The sequence below is a fragment of the Orycteropus afer genome, unplaced genomic scaffold, assembly GCF_000298275.1.
Source record: "Orycteropus afer afer isolate SDZICR_OR568_19922 unplaced genomic scaffold, OryAfe1.0 scaffold00328, whole genome shotgun sequence".
NCBI classification, from domain to species: Eukaryota; Metazoa; Chordata; class Mammalia; order Tubulidentata; family Orycteropodidae; genus Orycteropus; species Orycteropus afer.
The window spans coordinates 2,435,845-2,448,699 of record NW_006921915.1 but is presented as its reverse complement, the minus strand read 5'-3'; positions in this window follow the sequence as shown (position 1 = coordinate 2,448,699).

Sequence of the window (12,855 nt, the reverse complement as noted above, 5' to 3'; positions counted from 1 at the left end):
TGATGAGATTGGTAATCAACTTCATGGTGGAATCTACTGGAGCAGCTGAGTAGCTGCCTTAGGGATGTGGTTTGCTTCCAGTATATAACGAGACATTTTAAGAAAGGTTTCTGTACCCTGACTGTAGCCAAGTGTTCATTTAGCAGCCTGCCATGTTTCCTGCTGTTCTCGGGACTCTCTCTGGACTTGAATTAGTGGCCTACCATTTTGTTTGGTAATATTGGTACTGTACCATTTTTATTTGTTGATCTTGGGCTTGTCAGCCTCAGCAGCCAGCAGCTTGCTAGTGAAGAGAAAGCCTTGAGATCTAGTAGGCCAGGAGCAAGAGGCAGAGCTGAAGCCCAAGGTTGAAGGGCTTTTACCCAGCCCTTAAAAAAAAAAAAAAAAAAAAAAAAAAAACCTCACTCCCACAAAATCAATTCCAACTCATAGTGACCCTCTTTGGGTTTCCAAGAGGTAAATAATCTTTACAAAAGTAGATTGCCCAGTTTTCCTTTTGCAGAGTGGCAGATGGGTTTGAACCAACAACCTACTGTTTAGCAGTCAATTGCCTTAGGCACTGTGAACCAGCCCCGAGAGCCTGTCATTTGAACTCATACTTCTAGCCTCCAAAACTGTAAGAGAATAAACTCCTCTTTATTAAAGTCACACATTGTGTTAGAGTGGCACAAGAGAATGAAAACACTTTTTTTTTTCTTTTTTTTTTTTTCTTTCCTAATCCAGATATCTCACAACCTTTATGGATTCTTAGATCCATTATGACATTTTACAGAGCTAAATATTAGCTCACATTTTAAGTACATATAATATTAAGGATTTTTTATTTCAATTTATACTGTATGAAAACAAACATTTTAACCTACTTTGCTGTATCTTTTATAATCATTTGAAAGCAAAAATTGGAACAAGAGTAACTACTGGGAATTAGTCTAAATTTATGGAAACATTTAATTTTCTGGATCTGATTTTAACCCAAGGCAATACTTTTGATGGCATATGGTTCAGATTTGGCAGAAGAGTGGAAGCATGCTGAAATCACTGCCTTGGGAGTCACAGTCCTTTAATAGAGAAGTGTTCCAGTTAGATTTGTTTAGAGATCACAGAAGTATATTCCCAGAGAATGCTACAGGCACAAATGTACTAAAGTAGTCTATAGCAAGACAACTAAAGAGTCAAAAGTCAGCAGCCATTATCAAGCAATCTACTCTATTCAGAAAATGAAGTATATGTTGGGGACATAAAACTTTCGAGGTTTTGGCCCCCTATAACAAATATAACTCTGACCTAGTTCCTTCCCAAAATTGCTCATATGATGAAGATAAAAGCTATAACTAATAATAGACTGTAAAAATAACAGCCAAGTGATTTGAATTAAAAAGGCTATGGGAATCCAAAGGAGCTCTGGTAGTACAGTGGCTAAGACACTTGACTGCTAACCAGAAGGCTGGCGGTTCAAACCCACCAGCCACTCCTTGGAAGGAAGATGGGGCAATCTACTTCCGTAGTGATACTGCCTCAGAAACCCAAGGAGGGGTCGCTATGAGTCGGGTCCGACTCTACGGCACATAACAACAACAACAACAATGGGAATCCAAGGAAATATGCCATTTGTTCAGGCAGAAGGATACAAAGAAATCATTACAGAGTACAGGATGCTTAATCTGAGAAATTAAAAGTATGATGTTTCTAAGACTGGGGAATGACATATCAAGTAAAGGAAAAAGTAGTTGCCAAGCAGAGAGATAAGAAATTGTATGATGAGGCAACATCTTTCTTGAAAATTAAAAAAATTATGTACAAGCATGTAATAACAGGTTGTGAAATAATCATTAAAAAAGATACCACAGATTATGTCAGTTCACAAATAATGCCTCATAAAGACTGATGTCCAGATATACAACATTTTACGAACAATTAGATACAGATATCTTGGATTGTTAGTGAACCTACCTACTTCAAAATCCAAAAATACATTCTGGAAGAAGATACTTATGTCCTAGGTCTCAGTTTAAAGAGTCTTGGCAGTGTTATGGTTAATTTCTTAGCTGATAACTGCAAGATTGGCAGTTTGAACCCACCCAGAGGCTTTTTGGAAGAAAGACTTTGTGATTGGCTACTGTGAAGGTTACAGGCTAGGAAGCCCAATAAGTGAGTTTTGACGGCAAACAACAACAACAACAACAACCCTATCACAGAGGATCTCTATGAGTCAAAATAGTCTTGAAGGCACCTAACAAACTCAAATTATCTCTATAATATATTTTGTCCAGACAAAATAGAACAGAATAAAAGGTATTGTACAAAATATCATCATTTATACCAAAAGGTAATGGCCTATAATCATCCAAATTTGATAGATATTATATCTCAGCTATTGAAGAAATTCAGTGAAAATGGAAGTGTATCATTTGGATGGATGTAAGAAATTAATGCATATAAAATAATTCCTAAAGCAACCACTAAAATAGCAACATTTTTTTTTATATTATATAAACTAAAAATGGACATGAAATAAGATTAAAAACAACACTCAACCTGAAAAAAGCAGAGAAAAAGGAAACAGGAAATAAAGAAGAGATGCCACAAAACAAAAAACAAATAAAATGACAGACTTAAAGCTAACTATATCCATAATCTCATAAAATGTAAATAATCTAAATACCACAATTAAAAGCCAAATTAGATAAAAATGCAATATTTAACTATATGCTACTATGAGGAATACACTTTAAATATAAAAGCATCTGTAGTTAAAAACAAGAGGTTGAAAAGATGTGTACCATACTAACATTAACTAACAGATATCTTGAATAGCTGAAATTAATATAAAGAAAGATGGATTTTAGAGCAAAGAATATTGGAAAAAGTATTTCATAGTGATAATGAGATCATCATTGCTACCACAGGTACAGATATCTGATAATTTCATGGTATTAGACATGCATGTGTTGCAATACCTACAATATCTCTTTATATAAGTTACTTTTATTTTATTTGTCTTTTAAATTAAGGTATTTTCTATAGATTTCACATGATTATAGAAGTGAAGTGTGCATTATAAAATATATTTCCTATAACATACAGGTGTAGGTGCAACAATATGGATGAACCTCACCTTTTTGCTAAGAAAAAGAAGGCAGATTTAAAGATAAAAAAAGAAGCATATATTGCAGGATTCCATTTGTGTAAAATTTCAGAAAATAAAAAAATTAATCATAGTGAGAATAAAAAAGAAAAAAATAAATAAAAAGAGATATTCCAGTATGGTCTACAGTGGGGGTAGAAGGTACTTTTTTTTTTTTTTTTAGGTGTTACAAATGTTCTATATTTTAATTACTGTAGTGGTTACACAGGGACTTATAAAAATTCTTAAGACTCTCTCTTTAAAGTTTTTCCTTTGTATTGTATGTAAATCATATCTCAATAAAGTTTACTAAAACTTCTGTGTTAAAATGAGACATTGGTCTGACAATGTTGAGAGCTGTTATCTTAAATTTCTTTACTCTCATCAGTTTGTTGAGAAAATTTCTTTCTTTCAAAAATATTCACTTCTTACATCTATTACCAATGGTTGATGCAAAGATTAAATTCTTCTTCCTTTCTTTTTATAACATAATCTAATTCATGGGCATACTGTTTTGCTAAACAAGCACAATTCTCTGGTATAAGAATAATTGTTCCATAAGGTTAAAATTGTTATATTTTACACCCCAAGACATAAAAGAAATTCTGAAATATAATTATAATTATCTTAAGAAACTATTTTGGACTTTATAATATAATATAAGGAGTGTTATTATTGTTGTTTCTGTTGTTATGTGCTGTCAAGACATTTTGACTCAGAGGGACCTCATGAACCACAGAATGAAACACTGTCCTGTCATCTGCCAACCCCCTGATCTTTGCTGTACCTGAGCCCATTGTTGCAGCCACTGTGTCAATCCATCTTGTTGAGGCCTTCCCCTTTTTCTTTGTCCTTCCACTTTATCAGGCATGATATGCTTTTCCAGGGAATGGTCCCTTTTTACAACATGACCAAAGTATGTGAGATGAAATCTGGCCATTCTCGCTTCCAAGGAGCATTCCAGCTGCAAATCCTCAAGACAGATTCATTAGTTTTTTAGCAGTCCATGGTACTTTCAGTATTCTTCACCAGCACCACAACTCAAAAGCATTGACTCTTCTTTCCTCTTCCTTATTCATTGTCCAGCTCTCACATGCATATGCAAACCAAAAAACCAAACTCACTGCCATCAAGTAGGATCTGACTCATAATGACCCCTCCTTGGGTTTCTGAGGTGGTATCATGATGGAAGTAGATTGCACAACCTTCCTTCCAAGGAATGGCTGGTGGATTTGAACCACCAGCCCTCTGGTTAGAAATCAAGTGCCTTAGACACTATGCCACCAGAGAGGTGATTGAAAATATGGCCTGTGTCTAGTACATCTTAGTCTTCAAGGAAATATCTTTGTTCTTGAGCACTTGAAAGAGGTCCTTTGCAGAAAATTCGCCCAATGCTATAAAACGTCTGGTATCTTGTCTGCTGCTTCCATTAGTGTTGATTGTAGAACCAAGTAATACAAAGTCTTTAAGAGCTTCATTCCTTTCTTCATTTATCATGATGCTGCTTATTGGTTCTGTTGGGAGAAATTTTGTTTTCTTTATATCGAGGTGTAATCCATACTGCAGACTATAGTCTTCAATCTTCATCAGGAAATGTTTCAAGTCATCCTCACTTTCAGTGAGCAAAGTTGTGTCATCTGCATAACACAAGTTGTTAACGAGTCTTCCTCCAATCCTGATGTCACATTCTTCTTCATATAATCCAGTTTATTTGATTATTTGTTCAGCATACAAATTGAGTAAGTATGGTGAAACGATATGACCCTGACTCACTCTTTTCTTGATTTTAAGTCATTCAGTGTCCCCTTGTTCTGTTTGAACAATAGCCTCCTGGTCTATGTGCAAGTTTTTCATGAGCATAAATAAATGTTCTGAAATTCTCAGTCTTCTCAATTTTATCCCTAACTTGGTATGATCCACACAATAAAATGCCCTTGTGTAGTCAGTAAAACACAAGTAAACATCTTTCTGGTATTCTCTGCTTTGAGGCAAGAACCATTTGACGTGAGCAATGAGATCCCTCATTTCATGTCCTCTTCTGAATCCAGCCTGCATCCCTTGAAGTTCCCTATCAATATACTACTGTAACCATTTTTGAATTATCTTCAGTAAGATTTTATTTGTGTGCAATATTAATGACATTGTTTGATATTTTCCATATTCTATGGGGTCACCTTTGTTTGGAATGGGTACAAGTATGGATCTCTTCCAGTCAATTGGACAGATAGCTGTCCTCCAAATCTCTTGTCATAGCCAAGTGAGTGCCTCCAGGGTGGCATCCATTTGTTGAAATATCTCAAAGGGTATCCTGCCAATTCCTGGAGCCTTGTTTTTCACCACTTCCTTCAGTGGTGCTTTGAATTTTTCCTTCAATACCATTGGTTCTTTATCATATCCCACCTCCTGAATGGATGAACACTGACCAAGTATTTTTGGTACAGTGACATTGTGTATTCCTTCCATCTTCTTCTGATGTTTCCTGCATCATTTAATGTATTTCCCATATAATCTTTCAATATTGCAACTCGAGGTTTAATTTGTTTTTCTTCAGTTCTTTCAGCTTGAGAAACGCTGAGTGTGTTCTTCCCTTTTGGCTTTCCAACTCAGTCTTTGCACATTTCATTATAATAATTGACTATGTCTTCTCAGGAAAATTTAAGTAGGTATGGTGAAAGGATACAACTCTCAGGGGACCTCAGAAGCAACAGGAAATTCAGCTTAAAAGAGGTGACAGGCAAGGCTAGACCAAAGCCCCCTAGAGCCAGGAAAGGGAGGGACCAGGAACAGCCTCAGGGACCTCAGGAGTGGCAGGATATCCAAGTAAAAAGGGGCAAGAGGCAAGGCTAGGCCCCAAACCCCCTAGAGCCAGGAAAGGGAGGTACCAGGAGTGGCCAGAGACCACAGAGTGGCAAGTTTCAGGTAGGAATTAGGTAAGAGGAGGGTGCAGAGGTTTCCAACAGCTAAAGGAAACCAACTTGTTTGTCAGTTTGTCATCCTGTGAGGCTTGTATGTTGCTGTGAGCCTTATGGCTGTGTCACTGGTATTTCAGACACTGGCAGAGTTGCACATGGTGCACAAGCTTCATCACAGCTTAATGACTAAGACAGACAAGGAAGAAGGATGAAGCCATCCACTTCTCAAAAATTGGCCAGGGAAAACCTTATGAATAGTAGAGAAACACCATCTGATACATTACTGGGCAACTTGATGAATAGCTTGGAAGCATTGTCTGACACAGTGCAGGAAGACTAGCACTTTGGGTTGGAAGGCACTCAAAATAGTACTAGGAAAGAATTGGCTCATTAGAGTAGAACAAACCATAATTATATGGATAAAGTAACTGTTTCAGGAGCTCCATGTGCTGATATGGCATGATTCAAATTGAGGATAAATAGCTGCAAATATCCATTAATAATCAGAACATGGAATGTATGAAGTATGAATGAAGAAATTTGGAAATTGCCAAAAATGAAATGGAACGCAAAAAGATTGATATCCTAGGCCTTAGTGAGTTGAAATGGACCGATTTTGGCCATTTTGAATCAGAGAACCATATGACCTACTGTGCCTGGAAAGAAAAATTGAGGAGGAATGATGTGCCATTCATCATCACAAAAGATGTTTCAGGATCTGTCCTGAAGTACAATGCTGTCAGTGGTAGGGTAATATCCATATGCCTACAAGGGATACCCATTATGATGACTATTATTCAAATTTATGCACTGATCACCAAAGCCAAAATGAGGAAACTGAAGATTTTTATCAACATCTGCAATCTGAAATTGACCAAACATGCAATCAAGATGTGTTGTTTATCACTGGTGATTAGAATGCAAATGTTGGAAACAAAGAAGAATCACTGGTTGGAAAAATTGGCCTTCATGACAGAAATAATGCTGGAGATCACATGATAGAACTGTGCAAGACCAATGACTTATTCATTGCACACACATTTTTTCAACAACACAAATGGCAGTTATACACATGGACTTCACCAGATGAAGTACACAGAATTCAGATTGACTACATCTGTGGCAAGAGAGGTGGAAAAGCTCAATATCTTCAGCCAAAACCAGGCCAGCAGTTGATTTTAGAATGGCCCATAAACTGCTCATATGCAAGTTCAACTTGAAGTTGAAGAAAATTAAAAAAAGTCCACAAGAGCCAAAATAAAACCTTGAATATATCCCTCCTGAATTTGGAGACCATCTAAAGAATAGATTTGGTGCATTTAACACCAATGACCAAAAAACAGAAGAATTGTGGGATGACATCAAGAGAATCTTCCATGAAGAAAACAAGAGGTCATTAAAAATATGAGAAACAAAGAAAAAATAAAATGGATGTCAGAAGAGACTCTGAAATTTGCTCTTGAGTGGAGAGTAGCTAAAGCAAATGGAAGAAATGACAAGATAAAATAGCTGAACAGAAGATTTCGAAGAGCACAAAGCCAACTACTATAATTAAATGTGCAAAGGTCTGGAGTTAGAAAACCAAAAGGGAATAACACACTCAGCATTTCTCAAGCTTAAAGAACTGAGGAAAAAAATTAAGCCTCCAGTTGCAATATTGAAAGATTCTGTGGGCAAAATATTGAACGATGCATGAAGCATCAAAAGAAGATGGAAAGAATGCACAGAGTCACTGTAACAAAAATGCCTAGTTGATCTTCATCCATTTCAGGAGGTGGCATATGTTCAAGAACCAGTGGTATTGAGGGAAGAGTTCGAAGCTATGCTTAGGGAATTTGTGAGGGACAAGGCTCCAGTAATTGACAGAACACCCATTTAGATGTTTCAACATATGGATGCCCCGCTGGAGGCACTCACTCAGCTATGCAAGAGGTTTGGAAGACAGCTACCTGTCCAACTGACTGGAAGAAGTCCATATTTGTACCCATTCTAAACAAAGGTGATCCCACAGAATTTGGAAATTATCAAACAATATCATTAATATTGCATGCAAGTAAAATCTTACTGAAGAAAATTCAAAAACTTTTGCAGCAGTATATTGACAGAGAACTTCCAGAGGTTCAAGCCGGATTCAGAAGAGGATGTGGAGCTAGCGATATCATTGCTGATATTAGATGGATCTTAGCTAAAAGTAAAGAATAGCAGAAAGATGTTTACTTGTGTTTTATTGACTATGCAAAAGCATTTGATTGTGTGGATCATAACAAATTGTGTATAACATTGGAAAGAATGGGAACTCCAGAACACTTAATTGTAGTCATGAGGAACCTGTACATAGACCAGGAGGATGTTGTTCAAGCAAAAAAAGAGAAACTACATGGTTTAAAGTCAAGAAAGGAGTGCATCAGTGTTGTATCCTTTCACCATACTTGTTCTGACTCTATACGGAGCAAATAATCTGAGAAGCTGGACCTATGTGAAGAAGAACATGGCATCAGATTTGGAGGAAGAATCATTAACAACATGCATTATGCAGACCACACGACTTTGCTTGCTGAAAGTGAGGATGACTTGAAGTACATACTGATGAAGATTGAAGAATACAGCTACTCTCCATTCAAGGGCAAGTTTCAGTCTCGTCAGCCATTCATTTTTGTCTTTTCTTCCTTATCTGTCTTTTTAATGATCTTTTGTTTTCTTCATGGATAATGTTCTTGATGTCATCCCACAATTCCTCTGGTTTTTGGTCACTGGTGTTTAGTGCATCAAATCTGTTCTTTAAATGGTCTCTAAATTCAAGAGGGATATTATCAAAGCCATATTTTTGCTTTTGTCAACTTGTTTTAATTATCTTCAACTAGAACTTGCATATGGAAAATTGTTAGTTTTTTCCATAGTCAGCTCCTGGCCTTGTTTAAGCCAAAGATATTGAGATTTTCCGTTGCCTCTTGCCACAGATGTAGTCAATCCGATTCCTTTGTATTCCATATGGTGAAATAAATGTGTATAGCCACCATTTTTATTGTTGAAAAAGGTGTTTGCAATGAATAAATCATTGGTCTTGCAAAATTCTATCATGTGATCTCCAGCATCTTTTCTATCTCCGAGGACAAATTTTCCAACTACTGGTGATTTCTCTTTGTTTCCAACTTTTGCATTCCAATCACCAGGGATAATCAGTACATCTTGATTGCATCTTTGTCAATTTCAGCCTGCAGAAGTTGGTAAAAATCTTCAATTTCCTCATCTTTGACTTTGGTAGTTGGTGTGTAAATTTGAATAACAGTAGTATTAACAGACTTTCCTTGTAGGCAAATGGATATAATTCTAACACTGGCACCATTGTACTTCAGGATATATCTTGAAAATTTTTTATGATGATGAATGCCATGCCATTCCTCTTCAATCTGTCATTCCCAGTTTAGTTGATCATATGATCAGATATGATATCTGATTAAAAATGACCAAAACTGGTCCATTTCAGTTCACTAATGCCTAGGATATCAATCTTTATACATTCCATTTCATTTTTGACAGCTTCCAATTTTCCTAGATTCATACTTCATGCATTTCATGTTCCAATTATTATTGGATGTTTGCAGCATTTCTTCTCGTATTGATTTGTGCCATCCTAGCAAATGGAGGTCTTGAAAGTTCTACTTTATCCATATCCTTAAGGTAAGCTCTCCTCTGATGAGGAAGCTCTTTCCCAGTCATATTTTGAGGGCCTTCTGACCTGATGGGCTCATCTTCCAGCATAGTATCAGATAATGTTTCAGGGATATTAGTAAAACTTTCCAGTAATATATCAGACAGTGTTTCACTACCATTCACAAGGCTTTCATTGGCCAATTCTTTGATAAGTGGATGACTTCTTATTCTTCTGAGTCTGTCCCAGTCTGGAAACTCCACTGAAATTGGTCCACCATGTGCTATTCATAAAGTTCCCCAATAATATATTAGACAGTGTTTCTTTGCTATTCAGAAGGATTTCACAAGCCAGTTCTTTGAGAAGTTGATGAACCCTTCCTTCTTCTAAGTCTGGAAACTCCACTGAAACCTGTCCACCATGGGTGACCCTGCTGGTATTCAATATATCAATGGCATTATCTCCAGCCTCACAGCAACATGCAAAACACCACAGTACAACAAACTGACAGAAAGTTCATCTCCCTTAGGTGTTCCAACCACCCCACTCAATTCTTAGGTTTCCCCATATTTGTGCTTGATGCCTGGAGGCTCTGCCTTGACCTTCTCTGCTCTGGGCACTGGCCCTGTTATTGTTAGGTGTCATCAAATCAGCTCTGACTCATAGCAACCCTATGTACAACACAATGAAACACTGCCCAGTCCTGCTCCAGCCTCACAATCCTTGTTATGCCTGAGCCTGTTGTTACAGCCAATGTGTCAATCCATCTCGTTGAGGGCCTTCCCCTTTTTCTCTGACCCTCTTCTTTACCAAGCGTGATATCCTTCTCTATGGAGTGCATAAGTGGCAAAAACTGTTAAGTGTTTGACTACCAACCAACAGGTTAGTTGTTCAAACACACACAGGAAAGTCTTAGAAGAAAGGCCTGGATATCTGCTTCCAAAAGATCACACTTTATGGAGAAGATCTACACAGAATTTATTCAAAGGCAACTGTTTATTTGTTTGTTTTTATGGTTTCATATATACATACAGAGGAATGCATATTTTATTTATTTATTTATTATTTAAAAATAAAGGTGATGACAAAGCTCCAGGAAAGTAAGATATGATAAATTTTCTGCCTTTGTATGCTAGGAAGATGTATGATTGCACCTCCCTTCCCCTCACACTGATCAATAGCATTTACTTTAAAAAAAAATAGTTATCAGAATGAGTAGGACAGACTGTATGTATGGAGAGCTGCATATGTGCTTCATAGAGACCTTTTTTAACTTACAGACACTCTCAGCTCAGCAGTGTTCATTTAGATACTGAACGTCCTCTCAAGATGATTATCAAATCAGAGAATGATATCCCAGATTTGCAGTTTGGCATTTACAAGAACTGTTGAATATCTATGATTGAAAATAATTGCAAAATATATCAGAATGATTGCTGAGTCAAACTGTCCTGTCGCTATCACCACATTACCACATATTCCATATTAGGTAGTACTCAGACATTCCTCAAATTATGCATGTGATGAATAAATTAATATATATCTGATTAATGTTATCCTGAGGGAAAATGATGACATTACAATTCTAATGTAAGTTTTGTTAATAATGTAAAATATTGGTACCATTCTTTGAAAAGAGTTAATAGGTCAAATTGCAGAAATAATTGCTAGTGAACCAAATTTTTACTAATAATCTGTGCCACTTGGATGCACTCTCAGTGAGGGCTCTTATTGTTTTGGAAAACACCTTGTGATTGGAGGATAAATCATACTTCCCAGCAGAATTTTGGAAGATCATGGGAATGGAGAAATAGGTATCTAAATTGAGATCTTTGGTTAATTTTCAATTTTTATTATTTTGTAGCATAGACTACTGAGCAGAAAGAAAATAAATATTGAACATATATAAGCTGAAACCCTTGTATGTATATGTATTATCAAGGGACATAATGGTGCACATGTATGCTTAATTCTATGGTATATATTCTATTCTGTGTCCATAGTGTTCATTAATGCTATATATATATATATATATATATATATATATATCCTCAATAGTATAAATGTCATATATGTTGTACAAGTGTGGTAGTTAAGGTTATATGTCAACTTGGCTGGGCTTGGTTTTGAGTGGCTGAGCATTTGGTTGTAGTTATTTCTCATGATGAGACTGGCAATCATCACCATGATGGAATATGTTTATTTTCAGCTAAGTAGCTGTTTTAGGGATGTTATCTGCTTCCCATATATAAGGAGAAGCTTTGGGAAGAGTTTCTAGCTTATGGCATGCTTGAACACTGCATGTAGGCGAGTCAGTGCTCTGTAGCCTGTCATGTTGTCTGTCAATCTTGGGACTCAATGAACTTGAATCAATGACCTGCTGTGTGGTTTGGTAATTTTGAGTTTGTGCTTTGTTATTTGTTGACCTTGGGTTGGTCAGTCTTAGCAGCCAGAAACTGCTTGAGTAAAGAGATGCCTCTAGTTTCAGTGGGCCAGAAGCAAGAAGTAGAGCTGAAAGCCAAGAGTGAGGGGCTTTCACTTAGCCTCCAGAGCCTGAGACTTTGAACTAGAACTTCTAGATAAATAAAAGGAGGTAGTTAGAAAGGAAAATTACACTTTATTTACTTAAGTAAAATCTTTCCCTCATTTAATACTCTAAACAACATTGGGAAATAGGTAATGGATTATCCATTTTTTAGGTTAAAAATCTAGGGATCATAGAATGAAAGCTAACAAGTAAGATAGACAGTTTCACACTTAAGCTTGTATTATTTCTGGGCTATGCAATTACAATGAAACTACATCAGTTAAGTGGGCTTGCAATTTAAGAATAATGTTTAGTGTTTCTAAATTTCTGACAATTTAAAATATCATGAAATCTCTTTCAAATTATAAGTTCTTAGGATCTGAGAAATTTAGTAAAGATGCCTAATACACATTAGAATTTATTAATAAAAATAAAATATATCAATGTCAGGAACCATGGAAATAAGGGCACGTGATGGAAATTTGACTTGTGTTTTTTATCCCAGAATGAAATGGTGGTGTTGTTATGTGCCGTCGAGTCGGACCCAAGTCATAGCGACTCCTTCTTGGGTTTCTGAGGCAGTATCACTACAGAAATAGATTGCCCCATCTTCCTTCCGAGGAGTGGCTGGTGGGTTTGAACC